Source organism: Monodelphis domestica, chromosome 1 (genome assembly GCF_027887165.1).
Source record: "Monodelphis domestica isolate mMonDom1 chromosome 1, mMonDom1.pri, whole genome shotgun sequence".
Taxonomy (NCBI): domain Eukaryota; kingdom Metazoa; phylum Chordata; class Mammalia; order Didelphimorphia; family Didelphidae; genus Monodelphis; species Monodelphis domestica.
In genome coordinates, this window is record NC_077227.1 from 487,915,258 (window position 1) to 487,937,400 (window position 22,143).

The 22,143-nt window shown below is 37.3% G+C and overlaps 1 pseudogene; it reads left to right on the forward strand.

Moving 5' to 3' along the window:
- The first annotated feature begins 10,131 nt into the window (after window positions 1-10,131).
- On the forward strand, window positions 10,132-11,740 carry LOC100026532 (fascin-like; annotated as a pseudogene).
- The last annotated feature ends 10,403 nt before the right edge of the window (window positions 11,741-22,143 follow it).

A 22,143-nucleotide genomic window follows, 5' to 3' on the forward strand; every position in this document is an offset into this window, starting at 1 on the left:
ACCCATTTTGAATTTATCTTGGTGTAGGGTGTGAGGTGTTGATCTATTCCTAGTCTCTCCCACACTGTCTTCCAATTTTCCCAGCAGTTTTTATCGAATAGTGGATTTTTGTCCCAAAAGCTGGGATCTTTGGGTTTATCGTATACTGTCTTGCTGAGGTCGTTTTCCCCCAGTCTATTCCACTGATCTTCCTTTCTGTTTCTTAGCCAGTACCAAATTGTTTTGATGACTGCTGCTTTGTAATATAGTTTGAGGTCTGGGACTGCAAGGCCCCCATCATATGTGTTTTTTTTCATTATTTCCCTGGATATCCTTGATCTTTTGTTCTTCCAAATGAACTTTGTTATGGTTTTTTCTAAATCAGTGAAGAAGTATTTTGGTAGTTCAATGGGTATGGCACTAAATAGATAAATAAGTTTGGGTAGGATGGTCATTTTTATTATATTGGCTCGTCCTATCCATGAGCAGTTAATGTTTTTCCAATTGTTCAAGTCTAGTTTTAGTTGTGTGGCGAGTGTTTTGTAGTTGTGTTCATATAGTTCCTGTGTTTGTCTTGGGAGATAGATTCCTAGGTATTTTATTTTGTCTAAGGTGATTTTGAATGGGATTTCTCTTTCTAGTTCTTGCTGCTGAGCTGTGTTGGAGATATATAGAAAAGCTGATGATTTATGTGGGTTTATTTTGTATCCTGCAACTTTGCTAAAGTTGTTGATTATTTCAATTAGCTTTTTGGTTGAATCTCTAGGATTCTTTAAGTAGACCATCATGTCATCTGCAAAGAGTGATAACTTGGTCTCCTCCTTGCCTATTCTGATGCCTTCAATTTCTTTATCTTCTCTAATTGCTACTGCTAGTGTTTCTAGTACAATGTCAAATAGTAGAGGTGATAATGGGCATCCTTGTTTCACTCCTGATCTTATTGGGAATGCATCTAGTTTATCCCCATTGCAGATGATATTAGCTGTTGGTTTTAGATATATACTGTTTATTATTTTTAGGAATGACCCTTCTATTCCTATGCTTTCTAGTGTTTTTAATAGGAATGGGTGTTGTATTTTATCAAAGGCTTTTTCTGCATCTATTGAGATAATCATGTGGTTCTTGCTAGTTTGCTTGTTGATGTGGTCAATTATGTGGATGGTTTTCCTAATGTTGAACCAGCCCTGCATCCCTGGTATGAGTCCTACTTGATCATGGTGAATGATCCTTCTGATCACTTGCTGGAGTCTTTTTGCTAGTATCCTATTTAAAATTTTTGCATCTATATTCATTAGGGAGATTGGTCTATAGTTTTCTTTCTCTGTTTTTGACCTGCCTGGTTTTGGAATCAGTACCATGTTTGTGTCGTAAAAGGAGTTTGGTAGAACTCCCTCTTTGCTTATTATGTCAAATAGTTTGTATAGTATTGGGGTTAATTGTTCTCTGAATGTTTGATAGAATTCACAGGTGAATCCATCAGGCCCTGGGGATTTTTTCTTAGGAAGTTCTTTGATGGCTTGATGGATTTCAATTTCTGATATGGGATTATTTAAGAATTCTATTTCCTCTTCTGTTAGTCTAGGCAGTTTGTATTTTTGTATATATTCATCCATTTCTCCTAAATTGGTGTATTTATTGCCATATAATTGGGCAAAGTAATTTCTAATGATTGCCTTAATTTCCTCCTCATTGGAGGTGCTGTCCCCCTTTTCATCTTTAATTCTGTGAATTTGCTTTTCTTCCTTCCTTTTTTTAATTAGATTGACCAGTACTTTGTCTATTTTGTTTGTTTTTTCAAAGTACCAGCTTCTTGTCTTATTTATTAAATCAATAGTTCTATCACTTTCGATTTTATTAATTTCTCCCTTAATTTTTAGGATTTCTAATTTGGTTTTCTGCTGGGGGTTTTTAATTTGATCGCTTTCGAGTTTTTTCAATTGCATTTCCAATTGATTGATCTCTGCTCTCCCTTGTTTGTTGATATGAGCTTTCAGGGATATGAATTTGCCTCTGATTACCGCTTTGGCTGCATCCCAAAAGGTTTGAAAGGATGTTTCGCCATTGTCATTTTCCTTGATGAAATTATTAATTGTTTCTATGATTTCTTCTTTAGCTAAACGGTTTTGGAGTATCATATTGTTTAATTTCCAATTGGTTTTAGATTTGGTTTTCCATGTACCATTACTAATCATTATTTTTATTGCCTTGTGATCTGAGAAGGCTGCATTCATTATTTCTGCTTTTTTGCATTTGTGTGCTATGTTTCTGTGACCTAATGTATGGTCAATTTTTGTGAATGTGCCATGTGGTGCTGAGAAGAAGGTGTATTCCTTTTTATCCCTATTTATTTTTCTCCATATGTCTATTAATTCTAATTTTTCTAAGATTTCATTCACTTCTTTTACCTCTTTCTTATTTATTTTTTGATTTGATTTATCTAAATTTGATAATGGTTGGTTTAAGTCTCCCACTAGTATGGTTTTATTGTCTATTTCTTCCTTCAATTCTCCTAGTTTCTCCATTAGAAATTTGGGTGCTATATTATTTGGTGCATACATGTTGATTAATGATATTTCCTCATTGTCTAGAGTCCCTTTTAACAAAATATAATTACCTTCCCTATCCCTTTTGATCAGGTCTATTTTTGCATTGGCTTTATCAGATATCATGATTACCACTCCTGCCTTCTTTCTATCAGTTGAGGCCCAGAAGGTCTTACTCCATCCTTTAATTCTGACCTTGTGGGTGTCAACCCGCCTCATGTGTGTTTCTTGAAGACAACATATGGTAGGGTTTTGGATTCTAATCCATTCTGCTATTCGTCTACGTTTTATGGGTGAGTTCATCCCATTCACGTTCAAAGTTATGATTGTCATTTGTGGACTCCCTGGCATTTTGATTGCCTTCCCTAATTCTAACCTTTTCTTCTTCGGCTCTACCTTTTAGTCCAGTGATTTACTTTGAATCAGTCCCCCTTGTCCCCTCCCTTGATGTTTCCCTTTTTAGTCCCTCCCTTTTTGTTCCCTCCCCCTCCCCCCTCTCTTTCCCTCCCTTTTTGTTCTCCCTCTCCCCCTCCCCCCCTTGGTTTTCCCTTCTCCTTACCCTTGTTGGGTAAGATAGAATTCAAGATCCCAATGGATCTGGATGTTTTTCCCTCTCAGAGTTGATTTCCCTGAGATTGAGGTTTAAGTAACCCCCCCCCCCCTCTCTTCCTCTCCTTCTTATAGGAGTTTTCTTCCCCTCCCCTTCCCCTGTGAATCTTTGTGTGAGAACCATTATTCTATTTGGTCTTTCTTTACCCCCTATTTATACATTACATTTTCCCCACATATTAGTATACATAGGTTGATATAAATGTAGTCCTTATAGAAGAGAGTTTGAGTAAAAGAAGATAACATTTTTCCCCTTTCCTTAATATTTACCTTTTCAGGTATTCCTTGCTCTTTGATTTTCGGTATCAAACTTTCCACAGAGCTCTGGTCTTTTCTTTGCAAAAAGTTGGAAGTCTTCTATTTTGTTGAATGCCCATACTCTCCCTTGGAAGTATATAGTCAGTTTTGCTGGGTAGCTGATTCTTGGTTGGAGACCCAGCTCTCTTGCCTTTCTGAAGATCATGTTCCATGCCTTACGATCATTCAGCGTAGAACTTGCAAGGTCTTGTGTGATCCTGATTGGCATTCCTTTATATCTAAATTGTCTTTTTCTGGCTTCCTGTAGGATTTTTTCTTTTGTTTGATAGCTTTGGAATTTGGCAATTACATTCCTGGGAGTTGTCTTTTGGGGGTTTAGTGTAGAAGGTGTTCTGTGAGCTCTGTCAGTGGATGTATTGCCCCCTTGTTCTAGAATCTCTGGGCAATTTTCTTTGATTATATCTTGTATCACCATGTCCAGTTTGGTGTTTATTTCTGGCTTTTCTGGGAGTCCAATTATTCTTAAATTTTCTCTTCTCCCCCTGTTTTCCAGATCTATCACCTTGTCGGTGAGATATTTTATGTTCTCTTCTAATTTCTTGGTGTTTTGGCTTTGCTTTATTAGTTCTTGCTTTAAAGCCTGGTTTTCTTTTACAGTTTGGTCAAACTGGTTTTGTAGATGCGTGAATTTCTTTTGCATCATTTCCCACTTTTCCTCCCAGCGGGCTTCCATCTTTTTGGTCCTTTCTGATTCAAATTCTTCATGGGTTTGTGGAGAGTTTCTATTTCCTTTGGAAGATTTTGGAGAATTTTCTTGTATATCTTCTTCTATCTGCTCTGTATTTTGTATTTTGGCTCCATAGAATGTGTCCAGAGTCGCCCCTTTCTTCTTATTTTTCTTGTTATTTTGGGGCTTCTGTGCTTCTGTGGAATTTGTCATCTCTGAACGTGGAGGATTGGCTTTTCTTGTCTTTGTCTGGTGATCAGTGGCTTTAGTCCTGGGCAGATGTTGGTTCTATGAGCGTTCCCTGGGTTACACTGAATATGCCTCACTGGAACTGGAATGGAAGGGTCGGACCACGAGGCCACACTCTCCCCCTGGTTCGATTTCCGGAATTTGCCTTCAGAATCCCTGGCCGTGAGGCTGTTTCGTTGGCCTGCGGGGGGATGGGCTGCCGCTTCCCCAAGCTCCGAGAGCACAGACTTTCACTGAGACTTGGATAGCAGGATCCAGCCCGTGAGGCTGTCTTGCCCGCCCTGAGGGTTGCTGTTGTTTTGACCAGCTCTCTGCAGCGGAGGCCCCAGGCAGTAACTTTCACCCGGACCGACCAGCTCTCTGCAGCGGAAGCCCCAGGCAGTAACTTTCACCCGGACTGGGACTTGGGTAGAAGACCCTGAGGGTTGTTGTTCCTCAGACCCTGCTCTCTGAGCCCGGCGAGGCTGCCGCTTCCGGGAGCCTTGGACTCTGCGCTCCTACCCCTGAGGTCCGAGGGATCTCGGGTTCTGGCTTTTAAGGGGAGCCGTACCTTTTGAACCGGGTCCAGGTCCAGGAGGAGGGTTCCCAGGGTCTGTGCTGTTGATCGTTTTGAATTTCGGCGCCTTAGGAGCTTCTAGTTTGAGATCGGTCGGGAAGGGTTTTCCGGAGATCTGAACTTCAGCTTTCTCTAAGCCGCCATCTTAACCGGAAGTCCCCGAGAAAGATAATTCTTAAAGGTTTAGAATATTCAGATGCTTCATAAACATTCATGCAGTTACCACAAACTCTTATTTTAATCTAGTTTAGTTTTCATGACAGTATGAGAAACCAAGGCAAATATAGGTTGATAACTCTAGTTCTAAAATATGAAGAATGAACAGTAACTAGAGAAAAAAGAAGGTTCAAATATTTACTAGCCATGTGATCTGAGATGTCATTTAATTTTGCTTTCCTGAGTTTCCCATATATAAAATGAGCCAGAGAAGGAAATGACCAATCACCCTATTTTTTTTTTTTGCCAAGGAAACTCCAAATGGCATCATGAAGAGTTGGACACGACTGAAATGATTGAACAATAACAAAAAGACAAGATAGAGTAGACTCTCTTGTAGATGCAAATTCTCTGTAACCTATGTAGGATCCCACCGTACAAAGAAGTCAAAAGCAAAACATACATAGCTGAAAAAGTTGCAAAGTTCCTTATTATCTCCAAGTAGTAATAACATTTTGTCAAGTGAGTGAACCATATCCATCCTGTTTTCCTCTTTTCCCATGTTTGAATTTTAAAGATTCAAATTTTAAGCAATAATAGTAATGATGAGGTAGCAGGCCAAACAAATGGTTATTCATTTAACTAAGGAGAAAGAAAGCTTTTTCAGTCCTGTTTACCAGCTTGGTTGCCAAGCTTCTTGAGGAGTTTGGACTGTCTCTCCTCTTGGGATATTTATAAGTGACTGCTGGCTCTCTGGAAGGCAGTGGATTTGATATGCTCTGGTAAAGACAGATATTATCCTTTTCAAAATATGTAAAAGCTATATTCCTAAGGAAAACTCTGATATGCTTCACAGAAAGGTTTGAATTCAGAGATACCCAAGCTTAACTTTATGTATGTGTTTTTGGAGAATATTGAGATTAAGCTCAACAGAAGATGTTAATATGATGATGTAAATTTCTTTAGGATTATGCATTCTAAATCAATGATAGAATAATGATATAAATTGGGAAATAAATCACATTCCAGAATCAGCAATTCCCAAGATCTTTGCCCTTGTTGTTCCTCACACAGATGTTATACACCTTACTCCTTGGAGACTTGATTTACAAAATAACTGCCTCTTACTTCTATGAAATGAGGATGTTATTTTCCTTTTTTCCCCCTTGAAATAAAAGGAGAAAAAGGGCCAATTTTCATATGTGGCTGGCACCTTGATTTGGAATTGACTAGCTCAGGTGTAACAGGGAGCTGTGAGTGTTTCATTGTATTTGAGACAATAGAAAATATTTATTTCTGAACAGGAATGGCCACTTAAGTGCTGTTGCTGTGATTAAGAAACTTCAGTGATAGAGGGTGAACTGAACAATCAATGCTGAGGCTAGATCTATTAGTCATACTCAGTAAGTATATCATTGGCTCTGAAAGAACTGCCACATTGATACAAAATATAGATTACTTACTATACCAATATGTAGTTAATGATTAAAGTTGGAGGAAACTTACTGAATGTACACAGTAATAGCTAGATGGCTGAAATCAACAACTCAAGACCTTTCCTTTTAGGGGATGTGGAACATATCACATGTTGGCACAATAGTGATAACACATTTGGTAAAGCAAAAAATAAAATCTTGATTTCTACAGATCCTAAGAAATAAACATTTTACTCTCTCTTCCTGACCCATCCCACCTTCTACAATTTTTTCCCTTTATCTCATTCAAGTCCAGATTCTAAGTAAATGTATTTTTTGTCCCTATTCTGCTATTATTCATGCCTATCTGTACAAGTTTCTTTTTTCTGTGAAAATAAGTTTTGGGGGAAAACACATCAACACAAGAAATCTGTGCTAGAAACCCTAATGCACCCTTATCAGGAGCATAAAATGCTCCATTTCATTATGTGAAGGCATGGCTGTTTTCAGTTCTGCAATGTGCATCAAGCGAGTTTATTAAAAGTCATTTTTTATTTTTTATTCATCTGGCTCCCTGTTCTCATCTAGCTGATATTTTGTTTCATAAAATAAAAGGGAAATGGGCAAAAAGGCAGGAAAAAAAGAAAACTACTTCTCTCCTGGGAGCAGAATAAGCAACTCGGTCACAGTGTGACTTCAAAGTTACCAAAGAATTATAAAACAGACAGGCAGATAACTATCATTTATTAGGTGCTTACTACGTACTAGGCACTCTATTAACTACAGGGGATACAAACACAACAAAAAGAAAGGCAGTTCCTGCTTTCAAGGAGTTTTCATTCTAATTGGGGAAGACCTCATAGAAAAGAGATCTGATAAGTTGGAATAGGGGTGAAGTGCATGCACAGGAGTACAGTGGCAAAATCTGGAGAGTAAAAAATAAGTGGGAGGGGAATGAAGAAAAGAATGAAAAGGATATAATCTCAAAATAATTGAGAAATTCCTAAAGTTGATCTTTAAAAATATTTTTAGAGCTAGTGTTTTACTTCTTTAGGGGACAATTTAAAGATGAAATTACAAATAGGAATGGAGCTGGGGCTATCTTCAGAAATCAAACTCTACTAAAGGAGTCATTATCTATACTATTTAGAACAAGATTAGATAAATGGAACAAATTAGAAAATAAAATCTAGCAGAAAATGAAAAGAGACTCTGTTTTAATAACTACAAGAATACAAATTGTTTGAAAAAGAATTCTTTATTTGACAAAACCCAAAAGGAAAACTAGAAAATAGTTTAGTAGAAAATTGATTTAGACTTGTATTTTATATCATGTACTCCAATAAGCTCCAAATGGACAAATGACAAAACCTAAGTGGTTACCTGATTTAAAAAATAGTGGAATATAGAAGCATGATATTGTGTTGAAAGCACTGAATTTGGAGTAGGGGTCATTGATTCAAATTCTGATTTTCATGGCTATTAACTATGTGACACAAATTAGTTTTACACCTTTCTGGATTTCAGTATTTTGATCTACAAAATGGGGGGATTGAAATGGATAATGAATAAGATCTCTTCCTATAAAAATGTATGACTTCAAAGTACCCTTTATATCTTTGATAAAGTTTAGTATCCATAACTAAGTAAAGGACAGAGAGCATAGCAAAAGAAAAAAATGATGATTTTAATAATGTAAAATTTAAAAGCATTTAAAAAAACAACCACCATTTATTAAGAATTTAAACTATTCTAGAAATTACATTGTCTGTGAATTAAAAAAAAACCCTTGCTTTCATGGTCTTTACATTATAATGGGTGAGAAAACACAAATTGGCAGATTAAAGGTATAGGCAAGGTACATGCGAGGTTCACACCTAGCAGACTGGTCAATATGACAGTAAAAGCAAATAATAAATGCTGGAGGGGATGTGGCAAAATTGGGACTAATACACTGCTGGTGGAGCTGTGGATTGATTCAACCATTCTAGAAGGCAATTTGGAACTATGTCCAAAGGACTTTAAAAGAATGTATACCCTTTGATCCAGCAATATCATTACTAGGTTTGTATCCTAATGAGATAATGAAAAATGTTTGTACAAAAATATTCATAACCACACTCTTCATGATGGCAAAAAAATTGAAAAATGAGGGGATGTCCCTTGATTGGGTAATGGCTGAACAAATTGTGGTGCTGGAATATATTGTACTGTTAGGAATGATCAACAGGAGGATTTTTATATGAATTAGAAGAACCTCCAGGAACTGATACAGAGTAAAATGAGCAGAACCAAGAGAACATTATACATAGAAAGTGAACTGTTGTGGAACAATAGAATGAAATGGACTTTGCTAATATAAGATAATCCCAAGGGAATTATGAGAAAGAATGCTATCAGCATTGAGAGAAAGAACTTTGGGAGTAGAAACACTGAAGAAAAACAAACGACATTGTTTATATGGATATATGATTTGGGGTTTTGGCTTTAAAAGACTGTTCTATTGCAAAAACGAATAATATGGAAATAGGTATGTGATAACATTTGTATAACCCAGTGGAAGTTCTTATTGGATCTGGGTGTTAGGAGGGAAGAGGAGAGGGAAAGACAATGAAATATGCAAACAGGAAAAATATTTTTAAAATTAAAAAAAAAAACAACAACTTTAAAAGGACTTGGAAGGTAGTCCTCAGGAAAAAGGCATTAGCAGCCTTTGTAGAAGCAGAATTTTAGGAATTTTAGTCAGGAATTGTGAGAAACAGAAGTTAAAATGCAGAGGATGGTGTAGTGCTATACTGGAAATAGGGATCTCACTAAATCTTAAAAAAAAAAGAACAAACCTAGAGGTCAAATATTGATTTAGAAAATCACATTTTATGTGCTATGCTATATTGTATTCATATTGGCTTCATTAAATTGTTCCCATTTATATTTTAATCTGTGACTGACATTAAGTGGTTATAGGATCATATATTTGACATTTCTGTAATAATGGACACAAAATCAGGCTTGAAGCAAAAAAGACATGAGTTTATGTTCTATCTCTGATAGATGCTATCTCTATGACTTTTAGCAAATTTTTAAACCTCAACGTTAATTGACTGTTAAATTTCTTAACCTCTCAGTCTCTAAATAAATTTCTAAAAATATAAAATTCAGTTAAGTACAGAGGAAATTTTGTCACCCATGAATTCCTTATTCCACTGAAATTTGAGGTCTAGTGCCCAGTCTCTATCTTTGCAATATACAGAGCAAACTGTCACAAATATATTTAGATTAACAACCATCCCCTATACATAATTAGTCATGATATGAATTATGTCTTCCAAAAGGAGAAATGAGAGCCATTGATAATTATGTGAAAAAAGGCTTTGTGGAGCAGTGGGAGATGGAGCACTTTACAGGGAACATAAGTGGGCTGAGCTGGTGCTGCAAGGTAAGGCAAGGCAGGAGGTAGGAAGGGACAAGGAGAAGGGAGCGAGGCAGCAACCAGGGGCCACTGGAAGACTTCAAACCAGTCCTCCCTTTTCCCAGCCCAGACAAGCGATCATCTTGCCAGCGCCCAGGTTACATACCCCTGCCGCTCCCTCCCTCCCTCTCTCTCTCTGGTACTTCCCAGGCTTCAGCATCATCCCTTGACCCAGAGCCAGACTGCCAATCACAGATCAGACAGAGTCTGTGAAGATCCAGTTCAGAACCAAGTGCAGCAACAAGTACTTAATGGCGGAGGCCTTCGGCTTCAGTGTGAATGCTTTGGCCACCAGCCTGAAGAAGAAGCAGATCTGGACGTTGGAGCAGTCCGCCTATAAGGCGAGTGGCCAGGGACACATGTGCTTCAAAAGCCAGCTAAGCTGACAAGGACGACAAGATGAGTTGTGACAGTGAGACTCCTAGCACTATTGTGGCCCACAACTAGGGCTGGTCACTGCAGTCCGATCTGCACTGGAGCTACTTCTGGGGCACTTCCGTCTTGCTTCACGCAGGCATCTCACTCGCTGAGAAGTTAAGTGTCCTCATCACCATGGTCCTGCAGGTGAACCTCTACAAACTGACCCCCAAGTGCTAGGGGCACCTGAGCCCCAGGAAGGATAAGATCGCTGTGGACATCGACGTGCCCTGGGGAGTGGACTCATTCATTACCCTGGTCTTCCAGGACTAGCCCTACCATGTGCCAACTGCAACTACTGTTTCCTGCGCAACAATGGGCACCTGGTGGAAAGACCTGAGAGGGGCACGATCTACATCCTGTAGTTCAGATCTGGCAAAGTGGCTTTCAGGGACTTCAAGGACCATTACCAGGAGCCAGTTGAACCCAACAGCACTCTTAAGGCAGGCATGAGCACCAAGATGGGCGAGATATATTCTTCTTACTAGAACAGAATTGTCCCAAGGTGGTACTGCAGGAGGACAACCAGAGGAACATGTATGCTGGGCAGAAAATAGACCTCTCTGCCAATTGGGATGAAGAGAGTGACTTAGAAATTTTCCCACTAGAGATCAATAGAGACACCAAGAAATGTGCTCTCTGGAGCAATACTGACAAATACTGGACCCTAACATTCAGTGGTGGCATACTTGTCCACTGCTTCGACCAAGACCGCCAACTACCGCTTTGACATAGAATGGTGTGACAAAGGCATCACTGTCAAAACTGCCAATGAGAAGTAGGTTACAATCTCAGAAAAATGGAGAACTGGTGGCCTCTTTGGAAGCTGCAAAAGAAAATCGGCATTTGTTAAAATTGATCAAGAGACCCATCATCTTGTTCTCAGGAATCTATGGCTTCATTGGATGCTAGAGAGTGAGTGGGATGGTGGATTCAGATTGCTCTTCATTCCAGTTGGAAGTTAATAGTTGTGTCTACAATATCAAAGACTCTACTGGGAAGTATTGGATGATGGGAAATGAATCATCTATCATCAGTAGCAGCAAAATTCCCAGAGACTTCTTTTTCAAGTTCTGTGACCATGACAAACTAGCCAGTGTCTGAAGGGTGACCATGCTGGGGTCCTGAAAGCTTCCACAGAGGCTATAGACCAGTGATGGCAAACCTATGACACAGGTGCCAAAGATAGCATGTAGAATGCTCTCTGTGGGCATGTACCTTCCCCCCACCCGACCCCAGAGTTTGTTACTAAAAAGGCAGAGGGCCTAAGGCAAAGCAGACCCCTTCCTTCTCCCTAGCCTGCCTGATGATATTTTTTTCACATCACCCATCCCTCTGCCAAGTACCCCAATGGTAGTGCACAGGGGATAAGGTGGGCTGCTCTTAGGTAGAAGAGCTAGAGGGAAGTGGAGAGCTCATGCCACTCCCCTCCCCCTCTCTACACACTTCATCCAACTCTCCACCTAGTAGCCCAATAGGAGCACTTTCTCCCTCCCCTGTGTGGGGTAAAGGGGGGGGGGCAGGGCACACCAGGCAATTGATGGGGGGAGGGGCACATAGTCTAGGGGGATAGGGTGGGGGCAGGGCTTTGCAAGCTGTCTCTAAAAGGTTGGCCATCACTGCCATATACCTTTCCACACTCTGGGAGTACTAAATGCACTTTAGTGTTGTTTTCCACCCAACTCCCTGCCTCTTTCCCAATCCAATTCCCAGATTCTGCTCTGTTGATAGTTTTTATTTCTGCCCTTTTCCTTTCCTTCATCTTGCTTCCCTGTGCTCTTGCCCCTAGCCTCACCTCTCTCTGTGGAAAGATTTCAGGATGGTTTGCTCTCTTCCTACCACCATTTTTTGAAAATCTCTCTTGCCTTCTCTATTTTAGGGGTCTGTTTCATGTCTTAATGGTATGGGGGTATGGAAAGAACCCTTTTGCCTTTCAAACTAGAAAATCCAAAGAAAATGGTGCAACATCTGATACCTTTGTAGTTTGTTTGGCTTGTGAAATTCTCCTTGTCTGCAATCATGGGTCAGAAAATGTCATCAGCCCATCCCATTCCAGAAACACAAGGAATTTTAAGAATCATCTCCCCCATATTTTCTGTGCCATAGTACAGTGAAGGTACCTTTTTTCATTTTTGTTTTGTTTTGTTTTGTTTTTAATTCTCACCGCTGGTGGCTTTATTTTGCAGTTGAACCTTCCTGACTTTGCCTCTGGCAAATGGCACTAAGGGTGGATTCTCTGGGCTAGTGGGACCAGTGTGACTTTAACCATTAGTTAAGATGGAAGAAGCACTGAAATCTAGGACCAGGCATGAGAACACCAAAACCAACAGCCCGAGTGAGGTTCTCAATGTCTGGAGGAATCACTAGTATGGTGGACTGACATTAAAATGAGAAGGCAAGAAAGAGAGCATGATCAGGATACCTTCAAGCCTGGTCTGAACTAAAAGTTTGCTTGTAGCCTTTTAGACCCAAGCAAACCTCCTGTGGGACCATGAAAGATGCCTGATGGTATTGTCAGCATCTTCTTTGCCCTAGAAAATACCACTTTCCTTCTGCCCTTATAAGGAAAAGATAAACCAAGTGTTTTAAGAATGGGTTTCCTGCCAACTTTGACCAGAGCCAGGTTTCCCCAGTGGCTGAGAGCATTCCACATTGAGCATGTGTAACTTGATTGGATTAACTTGGCCCTCTTGGTCATATCCAGAGTCCTCTCTCTTCATGGGAAGGTGGCATCAACCTCTGTCCTGGCACTAGACTCCCCTGGGTGCCTTCCAATTTTTCAGCCAGATAATCTACCCATCCGTCTGCATCCCCCAAACCTATAGGACAAGGACAACTACCACCTTCTGCTTGGTTGGATAGGGATAGTATACCAAAGTTTAGGAGTTGATAAACTTTAAACTTGGACTAGAAGCCTGGCCCTATATTAACATTTCTGCTGGTTAGTACCCAAACCCTTGGAGCTGTTACAGATGATTTCAAAGTAGTAGGCTGGAGAACCTTTGTTTGGAAAGAGCCACGCTGACTTGTTTTTTAGTTCCTTCTCTCATTTTTCCAGGAATAATGGTTGGAGTTTCCAAAAAAAATTTCCTTTTGTAAACCTAATATCCTGTTTGGTGAACTTTGCCCAGAGATGATGGTTCGCTCTTTTTTTAAGTATTGTGCTTTTTTTTTCTTTTTCCCTTTTATACAACTGGAAACCTCAAACCTAACTGCACGTGTTGGTTTTAACCACTAGATACCCATTCCCAATTGCAGCTACTCCATTGCCCTGTGGCCAGAAAGCCCTTTGGGTTTCACTGAATCCTCTTTTTTTCCTCCACCCCAGGACTCTCCCTTCTGCAAAAACCGTATGGAAATATCATGTTATTGGACACAAAGAAATGACCAGAACAGTATTTTAAAAATATTTTATGTGCTTTCCATGGCACTCTCACATGTTGTCTATAATTGATGCTAAACCTTCAGGGGTCAATGTAGGCACTGAAGAGCGACTCTTCCTTTATCTTTCTTGATTGCTTCTCCTTAACAGATTCCTGCCTTCTTGCTCTCAGTGCTTCCCTCACCTCTTGGCTGCCTCCCTCTTTCAGCTAGAGTTGGAATTTGACCCCACCCCAATATTTCCTTTCCAAGCTAAAATAGTTGTAACCCCCATTCTGCTTCCCATGTGGGGGACTTCTTTTTTTGAATACCCCCTCTTTTCTGGTGGGCTTGTCTGGCTCCATCTTCAAACCTTGCTCAGCTCTCCAGAACTGGACATTGGTTCCATGGCCCTTTCTGCTCTAGGGTCAGCAAAGGTCATTCTAAGAGAGGACTGTTACCTGGGATTGGGAGGAAGAAAAAGAGCACTCCCCTTAAAAGCTTTATACCTTTGTTAGTATTGTGGAGGTTGCCTTCTCCCCTACCAATTGGTGTGAAAAGTCTGTAACTACAATCTGAAATTCTTATGAAGGCCACTGAATACAACCAACTCTTCCTGGTTCTTCCTTCACCATTGTATGTTGTCATCTCCTTGGGTTTTGGAGGGCTTCAATAGAGACAGAACTTGTGGGAGACCAAAGCCATGTCTGAAAGAGAGAACTTGGGCAGCCTGAATGCTTTCTGGACATCCCTTTCCTTCAACTTTGTGTACCCCACCCCAATCCTGGTCCCATCCATTTCCAAATAGTCATCTGGTCCCTAGTTGCCTCCTTACTGGCTTCTTTCTGTGAAAATAGGCTGAGAATCTCTCCTTCACACCTCTTCTCTTGTATCAGGTATCATGACTCCCAAAGTATACTATTTGGATATTAAATTTTCAGTTAATTTTTTCTAGGTGCCATTTGTATAACTTAAATCACAAATAGCTTCAACTGGAAAATAAAAAAAGCCAAAAAACATGCCAGCCAAAATAATTACATAAAAAAATATGTTCTGATACACCAATGATAAGAGAAATATATATTTGAATGAATCTGAAGTTTCAATTTATACCTAGAAGATGGGCAAATATGTAAATATGAGAATAATAAACATTAGCAAGGCTATGGGAAGTGAGGAACTCTCATAGACTCTTACTGAAACTATCAATTGGGACAGTCTGGGCCAAAAACATTTGGAAATTTTGTGATAAAATTGAATAAACTGTTCATAGCATTTGATCCACTGATATTCCTACTGGGTATATACCTCAGGAAGAACTAAAGACCTAAATTAGGATTACATATATCTATATATTCATTGTAACACCTTTATAATAACAGTCTAAAAATGGCTTATGTTCACTTACAGACTGGCAGAAAATATTGTGGCATATGAAAGTAATGAAATAATATTGCATTGTATACCTTTTGACTCAGCAATACTTTATTAGGTTTACTTCATAAGGTGATCAGAGAAAAAGGAAAGGAACTCATATGTTCTAAAATATTTATAATATCTCTTTGTGGTGGCAAAGAACTTGAAATTAAGGGGATACCCATCAACTGGAGAATGGCTAAACAAGTTGTCAAGTTGTGGTATACAATTGTGATGGAATACTACTGTGCTATAAGAAATGATAAGTTAATTGAAAAAAATAAAAAAAGGGAAAAACATACATGAAATTATGAAGAGAGAAATGAGCAGAACCAAGAGAATATTACATACAGAATAGGACATATTATTTGAAGAATGACTTGTGTATGTCCACCTCAAGAGAAAGGACTGACAGGGGTAGCTGGGTAGCTCAGTGGATTTAGAGACAGGAGGTCCTAGGTTCAAATCTGGCCTCAGACACTCCCCAGATGTGTGACCTTGGGTAAGTCACTTAACCCCCACTGCCTAGCCCTTACCACTCTTCTGCCTTGGAGCCAATACACAGTACTGACTCCAAGACGGAAGGTAAGGGTTAAAAAAAAAGAGAAAGCACTGACAAATAGAAATAAACAATATATATATATATATATATATATATATATATATATATATATATATATATATATATATATATATATATATATATACTTCAAATAATGCTTTTTCTAATGGGATGAAGGGAGGGATGGAGGGAGATACCTGGAAATTTTAATGTAATAAAAATTAAAAAAAAACATTTTAAAAGAAACAATGTGTCAATTTGGAGTAGTGGGCAGAGAACTAGCCTTAGAGTCAGAAAGACCTAGGTTCAAGTTTTGTTCCAGAACATCCTAGATGAGTGACCTCTGACATGGAACTAAACCATTCAGTGATGCAGGCAACACTCTAAGACAAGTGAGTTGCTTAACTGCATTGGAGGATGGCATTTCCTTACTATAAGCTATGTTCCTGATGAACTCATGGATATACACTAAAAGTAAAGAAAAGGAATGGGAACATAAAGAGTTGGAGAGAAAATTTTATGGAGTAATGTAGAAAAACTGAAAACAATCAGGATACAATATATCTGAGGTCTATAATCAAGTAAACAAGACAAAACTGAAAGGCACCTGAACTTACACTATAATCAATAACCATTGTTGGTCCCAAAAATCAGTCACAAAAATATGTTTTTTATCCCTCTGAAAAGAGTGTTCTATCCGGAGAGAGAAAGCCTGTGTTCTAAGACTCTGATAGTTCTGATATTTACTCTCTATCTGATCCAGGGCAAGTCATATAACCACTCTGAGCCTTAGTTTCCTTATCTATAAAATGAAGGGGTTAGATTTCATAATTTTTAAGGTCCCCTCTAACTATAGATCTAATATAGTTTCCTTGTAGAGAATTCGTGAAATACAGGTACAGAATGTTTCATGTACTCAGACATTTTCACATCTTTGCTTTTTCTTTGGTACATGAATGGTTTTTATAGGTGAATATAAATGAGTGAGGTATACATTCTATCAATTAATCTTTCAAAAATGAAGTTGCGAATATTTTTAATATTTGAAATAACACTTTGATTTTAACATGTTAAAATATTCACAGAAAATATGAACAGGGCACAATAGACTGGTTTCTATATCTTTCCTCTTACTACAAATTGAAGATAAAAGTGCTTTTTTATATGGGAAGCATCTTTGGTATCTTCACATGAATAACACTTTCCTCCTACAGGAAATCTCATTTAAATTATCATGGTAAGCTAAGGTCAAGTTACATTATAGGTTAAATTAGATCTCTGAAGATTATCTTTATCCCTATCCCTATCTTTTCCCTTTCCTTCTCTCTCTCTCTCTCTCTCTCTCTCTCTCTCTCTCTCTCTCTCTCTCTCTCTCTCTCTCTCTCTCTCTGTCTATCTCTCTGTCTCTCTGTCTTTCTTTGTCTCTGACTCTATTTCTCTCTCTCTCTGTCTCTTTGTCTCTCTGTCTATCTCTCTTTCTGTTTCTCTGTCTCTATTTCTCTCTCTCTGTGTCTATCTCTCTCTCTCTCTGTGTCTCTATCTCTATTTCTCTCTCTCTGTCTATCTCTCTATCTCTCTCTCTGTGTCTCTGTCTCTGTCTTTCTCTCTCTCTTTGGAGGAAAAAAAAGGAAAGGAAAAACTGCCTGAGATCCAAAGACAGGTGTGATTTATATATATATATATATATAAATATATATATATATATATATACATATACATATGTATATATGTATGCATATACACACATGCCAACATGTAGATATATAAACTTATACACATAAAATATATGAAAAATATTTTTTCTCCATAAATAACTCAGATTCAAGTTGTGTAATGGTTTTTTGTAATTCAGCTTTTTAACACATTACTCCCTTTTCATAATCTTAAATGCTAGCTCCATCTAGGTGTTGAGATTTTTGCAAAATTAAAATATGTGACTGGAACATTTACTGATAACTCCCAAGTTAAAATAACAATTTTTATATCACTTCTTTAATTATAGTCATAGATATTTCTATATACATACATTAGCTCACATCTATCTCCAAACATAACTAATGCCAATATGGTGCCAAAACCATATAGCATTTTATCCCAAGCCAAGTAAGAAAGCATGATTTACTGACATTCTATTCTTTTGTGCTTTATCCAAGTTTCATATTAAGTATTCTGTACCTCAAAAAAGCATTATTGGGTTTACATTTCTGGAAATTTTTCATTATTCATATTTAAATTAAGTTCTTTGAGAAAGAGGAAAGGCAGAGAATTTATATCAGGAGACAAATAATGTAGCCAGTGACAAATCTCAGCCTTTTTTTATTGAATATATAAATCATTTGAACAGTAACCAAACTGCTTAAGTAATATAGAGTTCAGCCATTATATACTTATTGTGGAAGCAATTTGGGGGCTTTGGAACTTGACAAATCATTCATTTAAAAAGGAGGCTATTTAGCCACTGGCATGCTGGAGGTTAGACAGAAGTTCAAATTGTTTATTTCATCACTCAGTTTAAATGAGAAAATAATTACATTTTACCCTGTGCTAGGTAAGGAGGTAAGATACTTCTCTGATGTGCAGGAATCTTAATCAGATGGTCTACTCTAAACAAGACCATGAGCAGAATGCAGGGGAGCTGAACTATGTGTATTTAAACACATTTCCAAGTACAGGGTCAAGGGTGTGGGTAGAAGAACTACAACTTATACAAAAGACATTATCCTGAAAACTAAGATGTGATTTGAATTGTATTATGGTAGCTTACTCTTTAAAGTAACTCTGCAGCAAATGAAAAATCTCCATGAAAAACAAGTTTCCTTTGCAATTTGAATAATCATCCCCTAATTTATCTGTTTTGTAGTCTGGATGTTGCACTTTTTTTTAACTTTTTGATTGAATACTATCTTAGAAATTACTCTCTGAATAGAGTAGATACACAGAGAAAATTTTCTTCACAGAAGAAAGGACTGTTATATTTGGAAGGAACTTCAGAGGAAAACAAAACTTCAGATATGAGCAAGAATTCTCTCTATGACATTCCCTAGAGGTTGTTATATGTACTTTACATGAAGAAGCCTACTAAGAGGAAATCTATTAATTTGGGAGTTCATCCTATTCCACTTTAGAAAACTAGAATCATAAGGAACTTTTACTTTATACTGAATTGAAAATGGCACTTTGCAACTTTTTCTCATTGCCCCTAGTTCTGTCTCTTAGACTGAGTAGAACAAACTTCATCATTTTTGGAAAATTTTCTTACTTTTAAAAAAGGTTTTTAATTTTTTCCAGATTACATATTAGAGTTTAATTTTCTCTTTTACTTTATTTTTTCATGTTAACTTTCTTACAATGCTTGAAAGCACTTATCATGTGAACATGAAATCATTTCTTCATTCTCAGCTCCATTAGCTGACCCTTCTTCACATAGTCCTCTGGCTTCTGAGCATTCTGGCTACCTTCCTCTGGACATGATGCAACTATTCAGAGTCTTTCCTAAAACTGGAACGTAATTCCTGAAAGTAGAATATAATTCTCCACTTGCAATATGACTTGTAGAGAGTCCAGTGAAACTTTTAACTCTAATGCCCTGGAAACTACACTTCTCAATATTGCTAAAACCCTGTTAGCTACGTGGTTTGCCATGTCACACTACCGACACATATTGAGGTCAAATCTTACTAAATTCTGTAAATCTTTAAAAAATTGAATCAATACTTCCCTTATCTTGTACTTATGAAGTTTTTACTGGAACTGAATGTAGGACTATATGAATATATAGTAAATCCTTACCTTCTGTCTTACTATTAATTCTAAGAAAGGAAAGCAGCAAAGGCTAGGAAATTGGTGTTAATTGACTTGCCCAGGGTCATATACTTAGGAAATGTCTGAGGTAAGATTTCAACTCAGCATCTTTTGATTCCAGGTCTGGAACTCTATCCACTGTGCTATCAAGCTGCAGCTACATATTCATTCTTACATTTTACAAAATATAGACATATTAGATTTAGCTCATCATTTTAGTCTATAACATCATTTTAGATACTAATTCTTATCCAGTATATTATCTAACTTAGCTCTATAATATACACACTTGATAAAAATGCCATTTATTTCCTCATATTAGTGATTGAAAAAAGGTTTCTATGACATTTTGACATAGTTTAAATGACAAAGTTTGAAGACTATCTTGAGAGAGCTGTCAAACCTTAGGTCATCTTTGATTATAATAGACTAATCCAATCTTCTTTCAACTTATACTATTTCCCAGGTAAATTTCTCTTCTTTTTTTTCAGAAGCATTTCTGTGTTTTAAAGCTCTTTATAGTGTACTCTGAGAACATCATCTTTTTTCCCTTTTGTTGAGAAAAATTAATATTTCAGACCTACTTCTACTTTCTTAATATATTATCACTAATACTATATATAACTAATATATATATAACTAATATGTGGTAATATGTTATATATATATATATAACTTTTATATATATATATATATATAACATATTACCACTAATAATAAAATGAATAATTATTAACTTTTTCAATGGGGATCAGATAGATATTGGCAATATCATAGAAATATTCATAGAAATAATTATTTATAATGTATGGAGTTGTTCTGTTCCCTGAGATCCCATTCATCTCTGATATTTCCTGCTACTGTGAAAAAAATGTTCTCTAGTCTATTCAAAGACATTAATTTATAATATATTTTTGTTGTTTGATATTTATTTATTTTTGGCATTCTTTTAACATTTGGAATCCAAGATTCTCTTCTTCTCTTCCACGACTACACAACTACCCTACCTATTTACATTGCAAATAAGTTATATTTGTTTATATATTTGAAATAATGCAAAATATTTCCATATTTCCATATCACAAAAAGAAAAAAATCATAAAATTAATCAAAAATTATACTTCAACTAAAACTCAGAGGTTATTCTTTTTCTGGATCTCTAAAAGTAGATAAGCATTCCCACCTCCCCCCAATCATTTGTTCTTTGGAATTGCCATGGATTGCTCTTTTGATCAAAATTGCCAAGTGTTTCTCAGTTGATTATCATTATAACACTGTTGTTATTGTGCATGTTGTTCTCTCAGTTCTTCTCACTTCAATTTGTTTCAGTTCATATAAATCTTACCTTGTTTTCTCTGAAACAATGCCATCATCTTTTCTTATAGTTATAAGTATTCCATCATAATCATATGGTACATCTGAATCTGCAATCCTCAACTAATGAGCTTCAACTATTTTTCCAATCTTTTCCACCAGTAAAAGAGATGCTTTAAACATTTTTGTACACACAGTCCCTTTTAAAATATCTTTTTGAGGTGTAGATTTAGTAGTAGAAAGGCCAGGTCAAAGAGAACTTACAGTTTGATCGACCATTGGGCATAGTTCCAGTTTTATTTCAGAATAGTTAGACCAGTTCACCACTCAACCAACATTAATGTACCCATTTTCCCTCAATCTCTCCAGTATTTGTACCTCAGTGTGGTCTTAATTTGTCTTTCACTAATCAATGGGGATTTAGAACATTTTTTCATTAGTATATATAGCTTTGATTTCTTCTCATGAAAACTGCCTGTTCATATCCTTTGACCATTTATCAATCAGGACATTGTATAACTTTTGTAAAATCCAAGATTTAAAAATTTTGGAAAGAAATTTCAGGAAAAAAAAGCTCAATAATTCCCCAAATCAATAAAGTGAATTGTTTGGAGAAGGTGTCATAAAGAAGTTTGCAGAAACCCTACAATGCATCAGAAGATCCAGAAAGAATGTTGGGATGTAAGGGGATTGAACACATTTATTATGAATGTAAACTGTTATACCAAAGGGGAGTGCCCCCAATTGGCTTTTTGTCAATGTGCTTAGCAAACATTGATTTTGCGCTCTCTTTTCTATTTCCCTCATCTCCAACTATTGTAATTGCCTCTTAGAAAGTGTAATATTGTATACACTTTTAGCTAAAAGGTCTTTAGAGGTATAAGCTAGTTATGATAAATGATTTATTAGGGAGACTAGTCTCCCAAAGAATCACAGGGGAGATTGAGAAGATAGAATTACCTCTCTTTGTCTATTTTAATGAAATGAACCAACAACCTTTAACTCAAGCAAATCAACATACGATCCAGGGAAAGAGTTCCTCCAAAGCCAAGGCAGGAATCTCTGGAACTAATCTCTCCAAATGCTGGAAAAGGAATGGTAGAATATCATGCTCTCAAGCCAAAGTTGGTCTCTTTTATATCCCATTTTCTATGTCATTTCCTGTCTCTCCCCCTTCTTCGCAGAAATTAATTGCAGTCTTTCAATTTGCTTAGTCCTACCCAGGACTGGGCAGTCCCCTTTAAAGGTGAGAGTTTTTGGCTTGTGAACTCCCTTACTTAAGTGTTAATTGAGGGTGAACTCACTTAAGTGT